Here is a 23496-nt window from a genome sequence, read left to right on the forward strand (position 1 = left end):
ACCCTTGTAACATCATAAATCATCAGTGACATCAAATTGTCATTATGATACCATCAGCTCATTGTGACATCACCAAACAACAATTGCATCATAGCATTATAAATCATTGTGACATTGTTATGACTTAACAGTGTGAAGGCCTATTCTGTAAATTCATTCTGTTTCAGAAACCCATTTTGACCATATAACCAATGTGATATCACAATCCTTTGTGACATAACGTTGCCATTGTGATATTATTAACTTGCTGTGCTGTCACAACCAGTCCTGAACTTGTAAGTTTTGTGACATGCTGCCATCATCATATAGTAGGGTCTTTGTGAGCTCATAATCTGTTTTCAATCTCATAATTCTGGTATGACATGTGATATCAGAAATCCCTTATGACATCATACTGCCAGATGTAATGACCATTGTGTCACATTGTGACATCACAAAGCTGTTAAAAAGGCATCACATTTGTGACAACACATGCCTTTGGAGACATCACAGTCCCTTTTTGAACTCATATATTCATTATCAATTAATGACATTTGAGATATCCCATGCCACTCTGACATCATGAACCTATTGTGCCATCACAAACTTATTGTGACCTTATCACAAGAATGGTATCAACAACTAATTGTGGTATCAAAGCATTATTTTGACATTATATTGTGGTATTGGCATTGTTATTTCACTGTCCCATTGTGTTTTTTCAAACCTATTATGGCCACATCACATCTTAAAAAATTCACGGCCTTTGAGACTTCAAGCTCTTTCTGTGAACTCGTGTACATATTACCTCTAAGGCAAGGAGACAAACCATTGAGTCACATTTAATACAATAAATCAATTTACACTAGAAAGGAGACTGTGATTACCATATCCTGAACTGGATAACCAGGTCCAAGATCAGCCTTGACCACCAAACCTCAGACCTCCAATGGGCAGCCCCGCCCTATCTTAATTGGTCTGCAAACCACCAGCCAAAAAATTATGAGCTTCAAAGCTCCAAACCAGAATGGGCAAGGCTTTTAACTTTTCCATTACTCCCTACTTCATTACAGACCTGTTATTCCTTTCTGGTCTTTCTCTTTTTCCCTTCCACCATTTCCTTCTTCTCTTCAGGCCTCTCCAGTCTCCACAGGCCTACACTACTCTGCCCTGATGACCACTTTTCTGCTTCCTCTCTTCTCAGGTTTTTCCCTTCCTGCTGTCTTACCACTTTCTTCCATCCGGGTAGCTCTCATTTTTATCTCCCCTTCCAATGCTCTGAAAATGCAACTTATACATAGGTTGTACCCGTCCTCACTCCAATGGGTCTTCTGCCTAACAGTTTTCAACCGTCACTTCCCAAACTGCCCAATGTTCAATCACTTCTTGACAGCTCACCATGTGAGGCTTGACACCTTCACCTTTGGTGGCATTCCCCACACTCTCTGGTGGGCCAGGCCAAAAATTTACAAAAATTAATGGCTCCGACAGATAATTCTGGTTCCACTGGTTATTACAGTATCCTCATAGTGAATTAGAAGAAATTGAAATTGTATATGTCGTTATTATATTACAAACTTGATGAGACATCACTAACCCATTGTGACCTCATCACTGCGGTGTCATCAGAAACTCATTGTGATATCACATTGCCATTGTGAAACCATGATCACATTGTGACATCCCAAACCTATCATGACCTCAGAAGCTTTGAAAGAAAGCATAGCTTCTGTGACATCACAGGCCATTTGTGTACCCATAGCCTCATTTTAAGATAATGAAAATTGAGATCATACATGCCCTTCTAACATCGCAAAAACTTTGTGACATCATTACCAGTGTAGCATCACATTGTCATTATGACAACATCAGCCAATTAGGACACCATAAAATTATGACATCATACCATTACGACATCATATCGTCATGGTGATGTCACAGATATATTGGAATGCTTATTCTGTGATTTCATTCTATTTCAAATGTGGCAGGTGTGTGTGTTGATATCAGAAATATATTTGACCACATAATTATTATGACATCACAATATCTTGATGACACCACATTGCCATTATGATATCACTAACCCACTGTGACATCACAAACCTGTCCTATTCTCATAAATTTTTTGACATGCTACCAGTGTGATCTCTTCGGCATCACTGAGTTCATAAATTGTTTAACTCATACTTCAGGTATGACATGTGATATCAGAAATCCACTGTGACATCATGACCACTGTGACATCACACTGCCAGATGTCATTACCACTGATTCACATTGTGATATCACAAACCTTTTAAGACGCATTACACTTGTGCCAACATATGCCTTTGGATACATCATTACCCCTTATGAACTTATATAATCATTGTCAATTAGAGATCTGGCATGAGATTATGACATCACCATCCCATTGTGAAATCACAAACCTATGTGACCACATCACCTGTATGGATCACCATTTGTGACTTCAAAACAATACTATCTCATGTAATGGTAACATCACATTGCCAATGGGATATCTCTGTCCCATTGCATTTTCACCAATCTATTATATCCTCATAATATTTTACAAAATTTATGGCCTTCCTGACTTCTAGCTCCTTATGTGAACTTGTATCTTCATTGTGATCTAGTAGAATGAAATTGGACATGTAGCGGTGATATTACAAATTCATTGTGACATCACTATCCAAGTGTGACCTTGTGACCACTGTGACATCACAAACCCATTGTGACATCACATTGCCATGATCACCTTCTGATATCCCAAACCTGTTGTGATCTCTTAGCACTTTGAAAAAGCACATGGTGTTTGTAACACCACAGTTCTTTTGGGTAACCATATCCTCATTGTGAACAAAGGACAACTGACATCAGACATGCCATTGTACCATTACAAACTCTTTGTGACATCATCTACAGAGTGAGATCACATTGTGGTTAGGATACCATCAGCCCACTGTGACATCCCAAAATTACAATGACATCATAGCATTATGACATTACATTTTCATTGTGAGGTCATAGAGACAAAGTGATTGCCTATTCTGTGATTTCATTCTATCTCAAATGTGGCATATAGAAACCCATTGTGACCACATCACCATTGAGCTATTGCAATCCCTTTGTGAACTCATATTGATATTGTGATATCATTAACGCAATGTAACATCACAAACCTATCTTGTCTTCATAAATTTTGTAACAAGCGACTACCTTGATCGGGGCTGGATGCCCAGAGCTAATTGCAGCCTCAACCATGAACCCTCAGACCTCCAAAGAGCAGCCCAACCATTTGTTAACTGGTCTTCAAACAACTCCAAAATAATCATCTCCAAGGCTCCACACTTCAAAGACAGGGCTTTTCCTTTCTCTTCATCCTCCTTCTCTACAGACATGTCCTACATTTCAGGTCTTTTCATTTTTTCCTTCCACCATTCCCTTCTTCTCTACAGGTTGCTGTACTCTTGACAGGCCTTCCCTGCCCTGTCCAGGTGGCCAGGTGCTGTCCTTTACCTTCTGCTCTCCCTCAATTTCCTCTCCTCCCATATCTTTACCCTCCTGCAGTCTCATCACTTCTTTCCTTCCAGGTCTTTCCCCTTTTTCTTCCCCCTTCTGTTGCTCTGAACATGCAACCTATATATAGGCTGTACCGTGCCCCCACTAAAATATGTTTCCTGCATAACAGTTTTCAATCATCACTTCCCAAATGTCCATGCCCAATAACTTCTTGGCAGCTCACCATGTGGAGCTTAACATCCTATCTCTTCAGCAGCATTTCCTGCCCAGTCCAGCAGCATGCACCCCCCTCTCTGGTGGTCCAGACCAGGAGGTCATGATGACTATCTGTTCCCGTGGATTATAGGGGTACTGCTGGTAATTACAGTGTCCTGATGGTGAACTAGTAGCGATTGAAATTGGACAAATAATTGTGATATTACAAACTCATGACCTAACTAACCCATTGTGACCTCAAAACCACTTTGACATCATGAACACATTGTGATATCACATTGCTGTTTAGACACGAGGATCACATTGTGAAATCCCAAATCTATTATGATCTCTTATAACCTTCGAAAAATACATAGCTTTTTGACATCACAGTGCCTTTGTGTACCCAAACCCCACTGTGAAATATTGACAATTGAGAATCAGACATGACATTTTAACATCAAAAAGTTTGTGAGGTCATCACAACTGTATATAAAATTATAATTTCACATTGTCATTGTCATATCATCAACACATTATGCATACCTTTTCTGTGACTTCATTCTACTTCAAATGTGGCAGATAGGTGCATATCATAAACAAATCATGAACTCATAACCATGGTGACATCACAGTCCCTTTGCACATCACATTGCCATTGTGATATCACTAACACACCGTGATATCACAAACCTATCCTGTCATCATAACTTTTGTGACATGCCTTTTTTCCTCATAATCTGTTGGCGACCTCATTAGATTTCACATATGACATTTGATATCACAAATTCCCAGTGACATCATGACCATGGTGACATCACCCTGCCAGATATCATAACCATTGTGTCAAATTCTGACATCACAAAACTTTTAGGATTTTAGTATGTGACAACACATACTTTTGTAGGAACCACAGTCCCTTTGTGAACTCTTATACTCATTGTAAGTTAAAGACAATTGAAAACGATCATGTCATTGTGACATTGCCAGCACATTGTGACATCACCAATCTTTTGTGACTTCATCACCAATGTGCCATCATCAACTATTTGTGACACCAAAACAATATTCTGACATGATGTACTGAGTTGGCATTGCCAAGTTGATATCACTGCCCCACTGTGTTTAAAAGAACCTAATATGACTTCATAACATTTTTAAGAAATTCATGTCCCTTAGGAATTCAAGCTCCATCTGTGAACTTGTATGCACATTGTGAAATAGTAGCAATTCAAATTGGACATGTGTTTGAGATATTACAAAATCATTATAGCATCAAAAACCCATTGTGACCTCATCACAACTGTGAATCGTAAAGCTATCATGACCCCTAAGTACATTTGAAAACATATAAAGCATTTGTGACATCACAGTCCCTTCGTGTACCTTTACCCTCAATTTGAACACATGACAATTGAATTTATATATGCCATTGTAATATCAGGAAACCCTTTGTAACCCCATCACCAGTGTGACAGCACATATTCATTATGACACCATCACCTCCTTGCAACATCACCAATTTAAAATGACCTCATAGAATTATGACATTACAGTGTTATTGTGAGGTAACAGAAACATTGTAAATGCCTATTCTCTTATTTCATTCTATTTTAAATGTGGCATGTGGGTTGATACCAGAAAATCATTGTGATCTCATAAATATATGGCATCACAATCGCTTTGTGACATCACAGTGCCATGGTGATATCACTTACACACTGTGACATCACAAACATTCCCTGTCCTCATAAGTCTTGTGACGTGCTGAAATTGTGATGTCTTAGGCCCTTTATGAGCTTGTAATCTGTTTTCAAACATAATATTTCAGTTATGATATGTGATATAAGAAATCCACTGTGACATCATGACCATTGTGACATCATACTGACAGACATTATGACCATTGTGTCACACTATGAGATCAAAATCCTCCTTGGACTTCATCACATTTGTGACAACACATGCCTTTGGAGATACCACAGTCCATTTGTGTACTCATTCTCTGTGATTTCATGACAACAGAAACTTTATGCCATTTGGATATCACCAACCAATTGTGACATCATAGACCTACTGTGACCACTTACCTGTATGGCATCACCAACTAAATGTGACATTAAAACTTTTTGTGATGTCACAATGTGACACGATGTTCATGACATCTGTCATTGTGATGTCACAATGGTCATGATGTGGATTTCTGGTATCTCGTGTCATACATGAAATATGAGGTTGGAAACAAATTATCAGGGCAAAATGTTCTATGATATCACAATGTCAGCATGTCACAGAAGTTATGAGGATAGGAGAGTTTTGTGATGTCACATGGTATTAGTTATATCACAATGGCATTGTGATGTCACAACGTGATTATGATGTCAAAATGGTTATGTAGGCACAAAAATGTGTTTCTGATATCAACTCTCATGCCACTTTTGAAATACAATGAAATCACAGAATAGGCATCCACAAGGTGTCTATGATGTCACAATGACAATTGTTGTCATAATGTGATTATGTCATTGAGTTTGGTGATGTCACAATGAGCTGATGCTCTCATAATGAAAATGTGATGTCACACTGTTGAGGATACCACAAACACTTTTTGATGTTACAATGGCATGTCTGATCTGAATTGTCATTGGTTAACAACAAGGATATGGGATCACAAAGGGACTGTAATGTTGAAAAGGGCATGTGATTTTTCAAAGGAGCTAAGAGGTCATAATAGATTTGAGATGTCACAATGGAATCATGATGTCACAATGACAATATTGTCACAATGGGTTTGTGATGTCGTGCTAATGATGATGTCAAAATGAGTTAGTGATGTCACAACGAGTTGGCATTATTACAATCAAATTTCCAATTTCAATTGCTACTAGTTCACAAGGAGGATACTGTAATAATCAGCAGGGCCCCGATAATCTATAGGGTCCAAGAATCAGCCTGGCCCCATCTCCTAGCCAGCTGGAGAGGACAGGGCATTCTGTGGAAGGGGCTGGTACATTAATCACCAAGTGTTGAGCTGTTAAGAAGTGATTGGGCTGTGGGGAGTTTTGGATGTTACAGTAGAAAACTGTTGGCAGTTGGAGTGGAGAAAGGCTACAGACTTTATATATGCTGCTTGTTCAGAGCAATGGAAGGGAGATAAAATTGAAAAGTTCTGGAAGGAAGGAAGTGGTGTGATAGAAGAAGGGGAAAGGCCTGAGAGGAGAGAAAGTTGAGGGAGAGCAGGAGGTGAAGGATGGCAACTGACGACCCAGGCAAAGCAGTTCAGGCCTGTGGAGAGTAGAGAGGCCTGAAGAGAAGAAGGAACTGGTAGAAAGGAAAAAGGGAAAGACTTCAAAGGAAGTATAGGTCTGTAGCGATGGAGAAACAAATGGAAGGGGACAAAAAGGCTTGCCCTTTGATGTTTGGAGCTTTGGATATCATAATTTTGGGGGTTGGTGCTTTGGAGAACATTTATTATATTAAATGTGTCTCGATGGATTCTCTTGAACATTAGAGGTCCTAATTTTTGGAGACCCAATGGAGATTATTCCGTTTGGATGGCATCAGGCCTTGGCCCAGGGAAAATTCCCCATAGGTGAGAGTGTCAGCCTTCAGGGCCTCGAGTGTTTGTCTCCAGAGGACAAACATGGACAAAAATCATGTAGGTACATTTAGGGGTGTGTCTGGGCAAACTTGCCAGCCTGTTTTTGGAACCCCCTCTAGAGGTCATTTGTGGCTTCCTTGGGAACCCATCTGGAACCTCCTTGAGAGGTCATGTAGGGCTTCCTTGGGAAGCCATCTGGAACATCATCAAGACTGCATCTGCAACTTCCTTGAGAAGCTATCTAAGACCTACCCTGGAGGTCAACTTGGGCCTTCTCCAGTGGCCATCTTGGAATTTCTCCAGAGGTCATCTGGGGCTTCCTCAGGAGGCCACCTGAGACCTATTCAAATGTAGTCATTGGGGATTCCTTAATTGCCAACTTAGGATGACCTCCTTAGGTCGTGTGGAGCTTCTTTGGGAGATCATCTCGGGTTACCGTGATGAAAAATCTGACTGTCTTCAGACGTCAGATAGGACTTCCTTGGGAAGCTATATAGGACCTTCTCTGGAAGTCATCTGTCGCTTTCTCAAGAGGGATATCTGGAACCTCCTCTGGAGTTCTTATGTTGCCTCCTTGAGTGGCCTTCTGTGAGCTACTCAAGAGGTAATCTCAACCTCATTGAGAGGACATCTGGGACCTCCTTTGGAGGTCATCTGACACTACCTTGGGAAGCCATTTGGAACCTCCGTGAAAGGTCATCTAGGGCCTCCTAGGGAGGATATATGTGAAATCCTCCAGAGGTCATCTGCAGCATCCTCAAGAGGCAATCTGGGATGTTCTCTCTGTCATCTGGGATCACTGTAGAGGTCAAAATTGAGTGGGGTGGGACATGTGAGTTAAGTGTCTGTGGCTCTTGGTCTGTGTGTGTATGCTGATAGTTCTATCTGTGTCCTTTATGCACCTCTGTTTACTCCTTTTCTCAGGATGGGAGAACAGGCTTAAAGTTGTCATAATCAAAAAATATTCTCCCCCAGGGTTACAGAATCCTTCAGAGGAAGATGCACTGATGTACTCTCTCCTATTCTTTGCCATCAGCACATCTAATCTAAAGTCCTCCCATACCAAAAGTGGTTACTTGCACCAGCCTGAGGTGTTACAATGTGGTATGTTACCCTTATTACCCTAGAGACAGGAACATGGAAGAGATGGTGGGCAGGCCCACTTTCTAATCTATTTTCCCTTTACAACTAATGACCTGTATAACTGGAAACAGCAAAATCCATCCTTTTCAGAAAAAATAAAACCAGGAGCTCAATAAATCATTAGAGGCAGTAATTTTCACACACAAGCACATCTGGGATGAGGGTCAGCAAATTTTACAGGTGTGTTTCACCTGGTAGGAAAGGGAATGAATCCTGCTCAGTGACTTAAAGTTGGTCCTTGGAACACACAGTAGCCCCACTATTGAACCAGACCATTTGGAACAAATCTTTCCAGAGATTTACTCAGGCTGATACTAACAGCGATCGAGGTATGGAGGTGTTTACCAATAATTGCCAGGTTCGGTTAGCAGGGATACCACAGTGGCTAGAAAGCCAAATCATCAATCTAAGTTGAGTGAGATGGGACAGTTCCCCAGTGAGTACTCTAATGCTTTTCTGGAACTTCTCCCAGAAGCCTATAGGACCTATAGGCCTATAGATCTTGAAGCCCTGGAGAATCAAAGATCCCTACACATGGCCTTTGTTACCTAGTCAGGCAAAGATATTAGAAGAAAGCTTCAAAAGTTTCAAGGTTTTGAGGGAAAGGTGTATTTTAAGTTGGAAATTGTTGCCCAGTGGGTGTTTGATAACAGAGATAACCTGGAAAAAAATAGTCTAAGAAGGGAGTTTGAATTTTGGTAGGAGCACCAGAATAGGGATCAAGAAACCTTTGGCAAAGACAGTAAAATTCATTTGAAAATGGCAGTAGGGAACCTCTAGGATTAAACCAGTGTGCTTATTGCAAGCAAAATGGACATTGGGAAAAGGAATGACCAAGGAGGAGAAAGACAGAAAATGACAAGTAAGTAATCACATTAACCACCTGGAAAATGTATTCATATCTCTGGAGAAACATGCAAAGGAGCTTGGGGTCCCGAATTCCAACTGTGTTCAATTTAAAAAGCTGCCCTCTGAACTTAAGAAGAAATGTGGTAAAGAAAAAATTCACCCACTTCTAACTCAAAACACAGCCTTGTAAAAGATTGAATCTCCTATAGGTGCCAGCCATAACCCACCAAGAGGTTAAAAAACACATAGAGCACACAGGAGAAAACAGAATTATTTAACATGAAGAAAAGATTTGAAAATATAAATTAGGAATTTGTGCGAGTCAAAAATGAGAAGAAAATCCTCAAAAGGAACCTAGAAAACACTCAGAATCAAATGAAATTCAAGTACATTAGCCTGGATGAGCATGAGGCAAATTAGGAGACTACAGGTCAGAGGCCAACAGAAGCACAGGACAGCAATGTCGCCATCCTTGCTAACCACAAGTGAGGCCAAGGAAAGATCTTGATGCTGCCTTAAGAAATCATAGCCATGAAAAAGGAGCTGGACTTGATATAAGAATGCATTAGGGTGAAGTACATGTTGATTATAAGCATTGAAGAGTGTCACCAGAAATTCAAGGCAACAGAGAAAGAAGGAAAGAGTAGTTAGCAGAGAAGACAGGGAAGTGCTCTGTCATAGAAGATCAGGCCAAGAAAAGTAAACAGGAAAATATCAGGCTGAAGAAAGAGATTGTTACTCTTCAGAAAGATTTAAAGGACCACATGCTCTGATAGAGAATGCCGGGGAAAGGGAAAGAGCATTGGGAAGAAAAACAGAAAAGCTAAACAAACATTTGAAAGATCTGTCAAAAAATTACACTGAAGTGGAAAACCAGAAAGAGAAACTACTAGAGTAAAAGGTCAAAAAGACTGCTGAGACCTTCAGCCTAAATGTAATGCAGAAGCATCGAGTCCCAATGGAACAGATGGAAGTGGGAAAAAATACCTCTCAATAGCACATTTGTGAACTTAAGGGAGGAGTTGAAGAGCAAGAAAAGGTCATGTGAGAAGGAGCAGCAGTTGGCAAATCAAAGGAACTCTCCTGTGACCCTGTAAAAATACTTGCAGGTTAAGGAGCACATTGAGAAGGAGAGTAAGATCATGAAAGCAAGTTTGAGAGAAAAGGAGCAGAATAAAATAGAAGAAGTCTCCAAGGTTCAGAGTACTATACAGGAGTTAAACTAGAGACCCTAAGATACAGGGAAACATCTGAGCTGATCAGGTAGCTTGGGAGACCACTCTAAAACCAGTGGGGTCTCTAGAGCTACTAGTTAATATTAAAGGAAGAAGCAAAATCAGTTGTAATAAGTGTGCAAGTGTTGACACTGACCTTGTGAAAAATGCATACAGGCTTAAGCTTTCTGTCAGTTTACATGTAGATATTTGCATCGTGGTAAATTGCCCCAGGCCACTGCCTATAACTGTTCGAAATCCAGTGGGGCTTCAGCTGGACAATCCATTGTAATGTTTGTAGGTAATTTCCAACAGGTAAATGCTGAAAAGCTGGAACGTATGGAAACAATTCATATGTGAGGAACCTCAGATGGTGAATTTGGGAAAGTGGGCTTCACCGAGGTAAAGCCTGGAAAGTATGGTTATTGGTATCTGTTACTAATTGTGGACACTTTTTCAGGCTGAGCTGAGGCATGTGATAATTTCTTGATTTGGCTTACCTTTAGCTATGGGGTCCAAAGATGCCCCTTCATTCAGGGCCCAAGTTCTCAATTATTAACTAACACCTTAGGAATAAATTGGAAGTTACAATCCATTTATAGATCTGAGAGTTCAAGGGACTAGAAAGAATGAATATGAACTTAAAGGAAACATTAACTAAATTAAATACAGAGATTGGCCATGGCTAGGTAAGCCTCCTGAACTTTGCTCTCCTCGAGCAATATGTAGCCCTTATGTTAAAGGATTTAATCCCTTTGAAATACTTTAGGGTAGACCACCCCCTTTGATTGCTAAACTTGGAAAGACTATATTAACAGAAATGTCGAACTACAATCTGCAGGCTTTACAACATATTCTTTTATGTACCTATCTTCTGGTAACCAAGGCCCAGAGGTCGCCTAAGAAAAACTCCACCTGAAGGGGAGGGCTCTGTCGGGACGAAGGAGGACACCTAGTGGAGGAACTGGAATAGGTGGGGAGATGGCAAACAGACAACTCACACACAAGAGCAGTGAATGCCAAGTGCCTTTAATGCAGAGGATAACAAGCTTTTATAGCAAAAGTCTCCATGAGAATGGGCAAAAGGTTACACAATCTTGCTGCAAGGCTTCGTTCTTGGGTGGTCACCAGCTGGTCTCCTGATCTTGTTTTTTGGATGACGAGTTATGACGATAGGCACTTGTTTTCAGCTTTACCCCTATTTTTAAGAAATACAATTGGTTTCGATGTTTATCACCTATTAACCATTAACCAGAGCATATGGGCAAGGTGCTGAACAGAAAGGCATGAACTCTAGTACTTTATTATTACTTTTGTTTAGTTTTGTACTTTATGCATTTTAAATCTTTTCTAAGCAATTGTGCTGCTTTGCCATTCTTTAGAGGGTCCCCAATTTGTGACCAAAAGTTATGATATTCAGTATACTTAGTTAAATCTGGCCATATATCAAATTTAAGCTCATAGTGTCTTTTCTGTAACCCTTTCACATAATCGTTTACTCTTTTCTATAGAGGCCTTAACTGTCTCATAAGATCTTTCTTGTTCCTTCTTTAATAGTAAGCACCAAAGAGGCCTAGATCTAGCAAGTCTATCAGTAAATGAAAAAGAGCAATAGGAAGTTCTTTCTCCTAAGTAGTTTTTCCAACATTGCCAGGCTTATCATACACACCTGTAAAATGTTATGGATCTGGAGGAAGTCTTTGGGGTCCTCTAGATAATGGAGGATCCCACCATTTTCCTCTGATAAGCCATTGCCACCTTTCATCTACCAACCTTTTAGGAATCTTATTTAGCTTTTGGTCTAAATATCCCTCTGCATCTTTCTTATCTACAGGATATCTATGAGTCTATTGTATATGCTTTAGGATTAAAGGAAAGTCTCCAGTAGCCATACACTCTTTCTGCTCTAGCTGTGCCTACAGCTTCTTGTAAATCTCTTACAAACAATTCCTTCTGCTGAAGTGACGTCATGAAACCCCCAATACTTTAATATTTACTTATGACTTGTCTACTAGCCTCTGTAAGAAGGGCTTTCAGGGTAGCACGTAACTCTGGTGAGTTATTCATATTTTCAGGACACTCATTAGATGTTGGAGTCATCAACACTTTTAAGAAAGAGCCTTGAATAAGTGAACGTTGAGCATGAGTAAGTACAACAAGAAGCAGGAACAGTAAAAGATAAATAGGCACTCCTATACAGTGAAGAAAAGAAAAACAGCTACACATCTTTCCCAGGGGCTTGCCAGCCTTTTCCAGGAGGTAGGCCTCTTTGAAGCCCTATTCTCAGATCTGAAAGCAGGTTCCCCATGCTAAGCAGACTCCACTGGAGTAGGAGTGGCAGGGGTCAAGATGGCGATGGAAAAGCAGGGAAACACCACAGCCCTCTCTAACCAAATACAGATTTCAATACTCTGTTTCTCCAAGTGACCCACCAGAAAAAGGGCGATTACTCAGAGAGCTACAGGAAGAGAAAAAAGAAAAGGGAAAAACTTACACAGACATTAAAGTGGGAAGACCCTTCCCACACCCCTTGTTGTTGAAGGGGCTCCACACTGAGCAGCTTAAGTGGCAGGGCTTCTTACCAGGCTGCTTAAGTGGCCTGGCTCTGGACCTTCAGAGGACAACACACTCGCAAGCATCCCAAGGCTCCCAGAAGACTCCCAAGAGCCAGTGCCAACCAAGAGAATACAAATAGAAATCTCAGAAGGCAGAGCCAGCACAAAGACTCCCTTCACCCTCCCTGGCACAGCACCTCTGCCTGGCTGGTGCAATCAGCCCAACCCAGTCAGGAGCAGCAGTAGCTGTCAGCAGTGGCGAACGTCCCTAGACTCACAGCATGGCACCTCTGTCCTGCTGGTGTAAACATCCTAGCCTAACCTGGAGCAGCAGTGGCAGCTGGCAGTGGCGGGAAACCACCCAGACTCTGGGCACAATGCCTCTTGGCACTAGCCACAGGAACATCCCAGACCAGCCCAGGGAGGCAGCGGTGGCTGGGGTGGGGACAACTGCAGTGAACAACTCCAGACCCATGGCAGTTTGTGCCTCTCCATACTGGTTCGCATCAGCAGCCCAGCCTAGCCCGAGGCAGCAGCAGTGGTTAACACCTGACTTGTGCTCTGGTGCCTTCCTTGCATAAGTGGCCCAGCTGATCCTGCAGTGGCAGCAGCTGGGGTAGTGGCAACAGCTGTGGCAGCAGCTTCGGAGGCAGCAGCAGCGGCATCGACAGGAGCAGCAAGTGACTCTGGACCCTTAGTGGGGTGCAGCACCTCTCCAAACTGGCTTGTATAAGAAGTCCAGTCCAGCCCATGGTGGCAAAGGTGGTGAACATCCCGACTTGAGTCAGGGTGTGGTGCTGAACAACAACCCCAGAAAATCCTCATGAACTTTCCTGCCTGGGCTGGCTTTGAACCTGAATACACAGATCTGAGCCTCCTGAGTAGCTATAATTATAAGCATTCACACAAGCAGGGTCTTTTTCTTTCCAACCCCCTAACTTTTTCTAAAATAGATAATTTCTTAGTTCATACAAGGAATTTAGGAAAATACAAGAGGATCAACATAATATCCTGTATTCTATCTGACCATAGTGGAATCAAACTAGTTCTCAATAACAAGGCATAAAGTAGAAAAAACTTAAACACATGGACATTAAACAGCACTCTATTGAACAATACATGGGTCACAGAAGAAAATAAAGAAGAAATTTAAAAGTTCCTACAATTCAATGACAATGAAGATACATCACAAAGAAACCTATGGGACACAGCAAAAGCAGTCCTAAGGGGCAAATTTATTGTTCTCTGTGTGCACACCAAGAAAACATAGACCGATTAAACAATATTATGATACAAATAAAACTGCTAGAGAAACAAAAAAAATTGAACCTAAAATTGCTAGACAGAAAGAGATAACCGAAATAAGAACTGAAATTAATGAGAGACTAAGAAAATTATAAGAAAAATTAATAAAACAAAAAGCTGTTTTTTAAAAAAAAATCAATAAAACTGATGGACCACTGGCAAGAGCAACAAAATAGGAGAGGAGACCGAAATCAATAATATCAGAGATGCCAAAGGGAAAATTACATCCAACATGCAAGACATCCAAATAATCATAAAGAAATAATTCCAGACTCTACTCACAAAGGTAGGAAAACCTAACAGAGACAGCTGAATTTTTACAAAAATACAAATTGTTATTTCCCCTTTCCTTTTCAGCCATGCTTCTCCACCATGTATGGTGGGGGCAGAAGTTCAGTACATAAACTTCTTTTCCTGCCTGAATAGCATGTGGTGTTCTCTTCATCAGCTATCTAATGAAACCTACCTATTTAACATACCTTACATATGGTGCTCTGTCTAGGATGGGGTTTTTGAGTTGGAAATGTTAGAATTTCCTAACCACCCTTTTTTTTCTGCAAACCAAACTGCCTTGAGACACCACATGAGACTTTTCACCAATACCACTGCTGGCCTTGACATCCACGTCCACACCACTTCTCTACTCTGGTGAGTAAACTAGTCTCTATGGCTCTCTGTTTCTCAATCTCTGTTCAGATGTGGCGCCATGCTTAAGAGCTCCTTTGGCCTTTAGCTGAAAGGCTTGTCACTCTGGATCCGAAGATGCTTGTTTTGGGGGCTTGGACATTTCTTTCTAGAGAGTTCTGGGAAAGTCGGGACGCCACTTCTGCCTAGTCAGCTCTCCTTCATTCACCAGACTGACTGTCCTACACATATATTAGGGTGCTGCGAGCCATGCCTGACCTGTGATATCCCTCTGAAATGCTTCCTTCACTGCCTGGATAGACGGGACATATAATATTTTTATGCTGCTGTCAGATTTGGACAATTTTTGCCTCTGCAATGGTACATGGTCGAAGTCTGTTTACTTTCAGGCTCCCTTTGCTCCCTGCCATTCATGTCCAACTTTCCATATCTCTCCCTTTCTTTTCTGCAACATTTTGGATTGTGCCCTGAAGAATGCTACATGGGCTGGGTCCTGGGGACCCCCTCTAATTCCCTCATAAAAGCTAGCCAAACTAGGCTTGATTTTCTGTTAATATTTTTTTTGCATTTTTTCAGAAATTCGCCATCTTGAGTTTGCCATCTTGGCCACATGGTGGGTTAAGGGTTTGGCCCCATCCATCCTGTACCCTTCCACCAAGCTTACTACTCCTCCATTCATCTATTTCTAATGTGCCTTGCTAACAAGTTGCTCTTTTCACAGACCCTGGTAACTGATGCCCAACCATCTGATGTGATTTGTTAGCAGAGATATCTAAATATTTTTGTCAAAAATTTTAAGTTTTGAGTTTTGCCTTTTTTGTTTTGTGTTGTGTAGTTTGGTACTGACTAAGTGATTCTAAAATATTGGGTATATCTGTGCTAAGATTCTCACGTCTAACGAGGTTTGTCATTGCAGATTATTTGGTCAATTCTTGATAAGGGCCAGGTAAGCCCTACTTATTCTATTTGATCTCCTTGTTGCTTTAATTGGAAATAACAAAGGGCTTTTGTGGCAAAGATTGCAGTTCAAAACCAGCCCAGGCCAAAAAATCCCTCAGACTCCATCATCCAACTAACCTGCAAAGAAAGGCTGGAAGTATGGCTCGAGCCTCTTATCTCTAACCTGCAAACACTGCAAGAGGTACTATAACTCAAAGTGGTAGTGTGTTAGCCTTAAGCAGAAGTGCTCAGGGACAGTGTCCAGGACTTAAGTACAAACCTCTTGAATACCAGCTGGGACAAACTATTCGAGCAATGAGCACCTAGACTCGGCCAGTCTGGGGAACAAGAGAACATGGAGAGGAATAAGAGGAGATGATAGCACATCAGCCACTTTGTGCCTCCCCTTTCAAAATAAACCAGAGCCAGGAGATCAATAGAAGTAAGAAGGCTTCCCATCTAATGTTCCTTGCTGTCTAACTTTCAATTGGACAGGACTTTATATTCTTTCCTTTGTCACTTGTCTTCTCTACCTAGTCGCCAGATGTCAGAAGTAGCTAGGGACATTTCTACCAACATTTTCAGCCCCAAGTCTTTCCTCTTGTCATTTATTTGCTCTCTAGTACTTTTTTCAGTCCCTCAATGCCTCATGAGACTACTCCAGACTTGATCCAAGACTCCAGACTTCATCTAAGGACTCAATGCCCAAGTGACAGCTGTTGCCTGCTTCCTTCGCCCAGAGGGGACCACAACTCAGCTTTTTACCCCTACTGTTGATGGCCCTTGCAAACAAGAAGTAGCCAGAGACAATGTTCATCCTTTTTCATAATTATTAAAAGGCTGGAATATCAGTTCTGAACAGGGACACCTCCTTCCATTTTGGCTAAGTTTCTGCCCAGCATCTGTTAAATAGGTAACTGGCAGACCTGGAAGTCACATCCTGGGCCACGTCTGGCCACATGCCTCCCATCTGACCTTAGGAGGGTCCAAGACCCTGAGGTCACATCCAGTGTGGCCACGCATTTCCCCCACCTAGCCACACCTCTTCCTGTCCCTGGACAAGATAAGTCTTGGCCCAGAGGTGGGTCGCCCCCCCCTTCCTTTTCAGCCATGCTTCTCCACCATGCATGGTGGGGGCAGCAATTCAGTAAATAAACTTCTTTTCCTGCCTGAAAAAAAAAGAAATACAAATTGCCCAAACAGAACCAAGAAGAAATAAATCAATAAAACTTGTCAATAACCTACAATGAGATAGTAGAAGTAATCAGAAATCTTCTAATAGGAAAATCCCAGGACCTAATGGATTCACTACAGAATTCTATAAGGCCTTTAACGAGGAACTAATACCCATACTCCTCAAGATCATCAGAGAAATAGAAACAGAGGGAGTAATCCTTGACTCATTCTGTTAAGCCAATAGCACATTCATCCCAAAACAAGGCAAAGACACCCCAAAAAAGAACTACAAACCAACCTCTTTGATTAAGACAGATGCAAAGCTCCTTGATAAAATTGCAGCCAACAGAATCCAGAAACATATCAAAAAATCATACATTATGACCAAGTAGGCTTCATCCCAGAGATGCAGAGATGGTTTAACATGTAAGTCAATAAATGTAATCCATCACACCATCGGATCCAAGGTCAAGAACCAGATGATTATCCCCATTGATGCGGAAAGGGTTTTTGATTACATTCAGCATTCATTCATGTGAAAAGATCTGGAAAAAAATATGAATAGTAGGAATATTTCATAAGACAATAGAAGCCTTACATAGCAGATCAAAGGCCAATATTATACTTAATGGGGAAAAACTATAAGCAATTCCCTTAAAAACAGGAACAAAGCAAGGATGCCCACTCTCTCCACTCCTCTTCAATATAGTTCTGGAATTCTCAGCCAGAGCAATGAGGCAAGAAAAATACATTAAAAAGATCCACATATGAGAGGAAAAAGATCGATCCACATAGGAGAGGAAGAAGATCAAGTACCTCTTCTTGCAGATGGCATTATTTTATAAATTCACGATCCCTAAAGCTCCATCCCCAAACTCTTAGAGCTTTTAAACCAATTTGGCAAAGTAGCAGGATACAAAATTAACTCACAAAAATCAGTCGCCTTTCTATACAGCAACAATGTCCAAGCAGAAACGGAAATCAAGGAAACAACCCCATTCACAATAACCTCAAAAAAAAGTATCTAGAAATTCCTAACCAAAGATTCAAAGGTTCTATTTCATGAAAACTATAAAAGCCTAAAGAAAGGAACCTTAGAGGATACCAGGAAATGGAAAGACTTCCCATGGTCCTGGATAGGCAGAATTAATATGGTGAAAATGGCTAATCTGCCAAAATTAATAAACACATTCAATGCAATACCCATTAAAATTCCAATGACCTACTTTACTGAAATAGAGAAAATAGTCCAAAAGTTCATATGGAACAACAAAGGACATAGCATAACCAAAACAATTTTAGGTAAAAGAAAGAATACAGGGTGGATTATGATACAGGACTTCAAGCTCTATTATAGAGCCATAATAACAAAGACACCGTGGTACTGGCAGAAAAAGAGACATGAAAATCAATGAGACAGGGTAGAGGACGCAGAAATATAGCTGCATATGTACAGCCAGTTGATATTTGACAAAGGAACCAAAGACATACAGTGGAAGAAGCATAATCTCTTCAACTACCTGTGTTGGGAAAACTGGCCACATGCAGAAACTAAAAGTGGACCCTAGTCTTTCACCATGCACTAACATCAACTCAAAATGGATTAAAGAACTTAACATCAACTTGAAACTCTGAAACTACAGCAGGACCAAGCGTGAGAGACACTTGACCTTATAGGCACAGGCAGGAACTTCCAGAACAGATGCCCCGCGTCACAACAAATTGGAGAATGACTTGATAAATGGGACTATCTTAAAATAAAAAGTTTCTACACAGATAAAAAGTAGCAACTAACTAGAAAGAAAGCCAAATAATTGGGAAAAATGTTTACCAGCAATATATCAGACAAGGGTCTAATATCCATTATATATGGTGAACTCAAGAAACTAACCTTTCATCAACCTAACAAACCAATCTTGAAATGGGCAAGGGAGCTAAAGAGAGACTTCTCAGAAGAAGAGATAAAAATGGCAAAGTAACACATGAAGAAATGTTCATCATCCCTGACTGTAAAGCAAATGCAAATAAAAACAATTCTGAGTTACCACCTTACCCCAGTCAGAATAGCCCACATTCTAAATTCAGCCAATGACAAATGCTGGAAGGAATTTAAAGAAAGAGAAACAATACTGCAGTACAGGTGGAAATGTATACTAATATAACCACTTTGGAAAGCACGGTGGAGGTACCTCAGAAAGCTAAATATCGACCTCTCCTATGAACTGGCCATACCACTCCTAGACATCTATTCTGAACAAGAGGAACCACTATACAAAGACACACACACCTCTATGATTATTGCAGCACTGTTCACAATAGCCAAGATTTGGAAACAACCCAGATGAAACACTACTGAAAAGTGTATCCCAAAAATGTGGGACCTATATACAATGGAATACTATGCAGCCATTAGAAAGGACAAAATGATGGCATTTGCAGGGAAATGGATGGAACTAGACCAAATTATTTGAGTGAGGTAAGCAAAGAACAAAGAGACAAATGGCACAGGGTCTACCTGATACATGGATGCTAAAGCCAAAATGCAAGAAGGTATGACAGAGTAAACAGGGCTCAAGAAACAAACGACAGCCACTCATTTTGCTGTATCACCATTAATGACTCCATGTTATTGACCATGTAGATAATAGAAATATGCACGCAATGGAAGAAGCCAGGAGGAGGACAAGAATAAGTGGGAAATGGAAAAACTTACAACAAAGGGGCCCATCAGTTGCACTGGACATAGAAGAAAAATATCTAAGCAACCCAAACACAGTGATGGGAAGGGAGGAATGAGAGGGAAAGAGGGATTAGCCCACACTAAGCAAGAGGAAAAAATGTAAACATCACCTGAGGTGGGAAAAATAATTTGGATTGTCAAAGCTCATAGAATTAACAAACTTTAGACCATAACAATAACTTGCCTTGTCAAGGTTAAAATGTGTTTGTGACTTTACCCATCACAATTCCACGGTACTGTGAAATATGTGAAATAGATGTAATCACCTATCTCAAATTTTACAAAAAAGTGTGAGAAGGGAAAGGTTACGAGGGATGGGTGACAATGTTGTCAGACACCTTGCATTCATGTACTGTTTTGTAGAATGGGAACTTCTCTGTACAACTACTTAAAGATAATAATAAAAATTGTTTAAAAATAAATAAACATTAGGATGACAATAAAAATGTTCAAATATAAAATAAGAAATTAAGGAAGGAAAATTTCTTTGTGGGGAGTAATTTAGTTTATTCTATAGCAAGTCTCACTTCAGAAATAAATTCAAAAGCTAGACCTCAAGTAAGTGAAATAAACTAAGAAGTAGAGTTTAAAGAAGAAACTCTACCCATTCTTTCTTGTCTGGACAGCTGGTGTGGGTAAAAATGTATCATGCTCCTGAATTGGAACCGAGGTGGCAAGGACCTTACTTGGTGTTGCTAATTTACTGTCGGCTATTAAATTAGTAGGAAAACAATATTAGATCATCAGTCTCAAGTGAAAACGGCAGTGAACCAATATACAGAGAAGGCTGCAAGATTGACTCTTCAGAGACACTCAGAGGATCCCTTAAGGATAAGGCTTACTAAGTGTTAATTAGTGCTAACTAGTGTGTTTCTATAATTTACTTGCTTTCTATTAAGTTTACAATTTAAGCCTGTTCATTGGGAGGAGAGAAGGGAATTTTTAGGATTTGGTAAGAAGGAATCAGGATTTGAATGGACATGAAAACCAGTGGCGGATGTATAAAGCAGTGGGGCCCAAATAACCAGCAGGGCCCACTAATCAATGTGGCCACATGTCATGGCCCACTGGAGTGCATGGGGCATGCCACCAAAGGGGACAGGGCATGCTGCTGGAGGGGGTAGTGTGTCGTGCTCACATGATGATCTGTGAAGAAGTGATTGGGTAATGGGCAGTTTGTGAAGTGATGGTTGAAAACTGTTAGGAAGGAGACGCACTGGAGTGATGGAGGGGTTCAACTTATATATAGGCTTCATTGTCAGAGCAATGGAATTGGAGAAAATCAAGGCAAGACCTGGAAGGAAGGAAGTGGTGTGACAGTAGGAAGGGAAAAACCTGGGTGAAGAGGAATTTGTGGGAGAGCAGGAGGGGAAGGATATCAATTGGCCACCAGGCTAGAGAATTGTAAGCCTGTGGATAGTCTTAATGAGAAGAAGGAAGTGATGAAAGGGAAAAAGGGAAATGAAGTAAAGGTCTATAAAGAAGAAGGGAGTAAGGGAAAAGGGAAAAGCCTTACCTATTGAAGTTTGGAGCTTTGGAGATGATAATTTGGGGGGTTGGTGGTTTGCAGACCAATTAACTATGTGCGGGGCTGCCCATTTTAGGTCTGAGATTTGGTGGTTGGGGCTGGCTTGTCACTGAGTGCACAGCCCAGAAGAAGGTAAACTCATGCCCATTTCTAGTGTAAATAAAGTTATCTTCAATGTGTCTCATTGGATTTTCTTGTGCTTTATGCATCATAAGTATACGAGTTCAAAAATTAATAATCTCAAAGGCCACAAATTTTGTAAAATGTTATGTCATAATAGGTTTACAGAACCCAAGGAACAGTGATATCACAAGGGCAATATGAGGTCACATATCAAGTCATAATAATATTTTGATGTCATAATTAGTTGGTGATGCCATAACAGTCATGAGGTCACAATAGGTTTATGATGTCACAATGGCATGCTGGACTTCAATTTTCATTAACTCCCAATTAGAATATGAATTCAGAATGGGAATGTGAGATATACAAAGTCATGCCTTGGCCCAAACATGATTAACTCCCACCAGGTATGTGATATCAAAATGTGACACAATGCTCATGATATCTGATAGAGTGATGACACAATTTTCATATAAGAGTTCATTTCTAATATCACATGTCATACCTGAAATATGAAGTCAAAAGCATTATGAGATCACAAAGGGCCTATGTATCACAAGGGCATCATGTCAAAGTTATGAGGAGAGGACCAGTCAATGATGTCAGACTGGTGATCCTTCCTCCAAGGTTTTGTAATATTACAATGGTATAACTGATATCAATTGTTAGAACACAATGATTATATGGGTAAACAACAACTTTGATATCACAAAGGCCATCTGCTTTTTTAAAGGTGCTAAGAAGACATAACCGATTGAAATGTCACAATGTGATCATGATGTCACAATGGCAATGTGATGATGCAATAGGTTTGTGTTATGGTGGTAATGAGGTCACCCATGGAATAGTGATGTCACTTTGAGTTTGTAATATTATAATCACATGTCAGATTTCAATTACTACTAGTTTACAATGAGGATAAGACTTCAAGGAAGGAGCTAGAAGTCCTAAAACCCATGAATTTTCTAACATGTGGTAATAGGTTTGTGAAAACAGAATGGCACAGTAATATCACAATGTCAATATGATGTCACAATATCATGTCATAATAATGTGTAAGGGAGTTCGGAGGAAGATGGCGGAGGAGAAGCTGGAAGCTAAACAAGTTCTCCCATAGAAAGTAGTTTTAGTGTTCCAGTGAACAGGCATAGGCTAGAGAATCACACCAAGTGTGCCATCACAGTACCGAGAGCTTTGCCAGAGAGGGAAAAGCCAGGCAAGAAAATAGATCTGAGCACTTGCCAGTAGCTACAGCTACAGCAGCAGTAGGGACAGCGCCAGTGGCCATAGCCACCATACCTTCAGAGAGTCTACAACAACGGCCCCAGATGTGGTCCGTGAGCAGATTCTACTCAACACCAGCAAGAACTGACAGTTATTTTGCAGGTCAGTGGAAATAGAAGTGACATTCCAGGCTCAGTTCCACACAGAGGAACGTCACCCGGCACAGGCAGAGAAGATCCACCCTCGGAAGAGTGAATTTCTTCACTCTGTAAACAGAGCCAGAGTCTGCCCCTCCCTACAGAAGCCTAGACAATCAATTGAAATTCAGTAAACATAAACCCTGAGAATGGCTCTAAGCTGGGCTCTGTGAAGGTCTCAGGGAAAAGCTACTGTTTGCTGAAAGGCCTCAACACTACCCAGAACCTAGCCTCATCACAGCATCTCCAAACAGGAGGAAACATCTATCTCCCTCTTTTGTGATACTCCAAGCAGTTCTCCCTCTCACTGAACTAGTCTGAGAGGAGAATCACAAAATCCTGGGTAATACATAGCATTTTCTACCTGCCCAAACAAACTGACTTAAGAAACCAATCAAGCCATAGGAAAACCAAACACCACAAGCAGACGAGAGATTCCACCAAGAGACTGGTTATGGACACAGGGGATACAGGGTCTTCCATCCCCCCACAAAAAAACCACAAAAATTCAAAGAACTCTTTTTTGAAACTTTTTTATAATTTTAATTTTTTAAGTGT

Source organism: Dipodomys spectabilis, unplaced genomic scaffold (assembly GCF_019054845.1).
Source record: "Dipodomys spectabilis isolate Male_0828 unplaced genomic scaffold, ASM1905484v1 ptg000110l, whole genome shotgun sequence".
Classification (NCBI taxonomy): Eukaryota; Metazoa; Chordata; class Mammalia; order Rodentia; family Heteromyidae; genus Dipodomys; species Dipodomys spectabilis.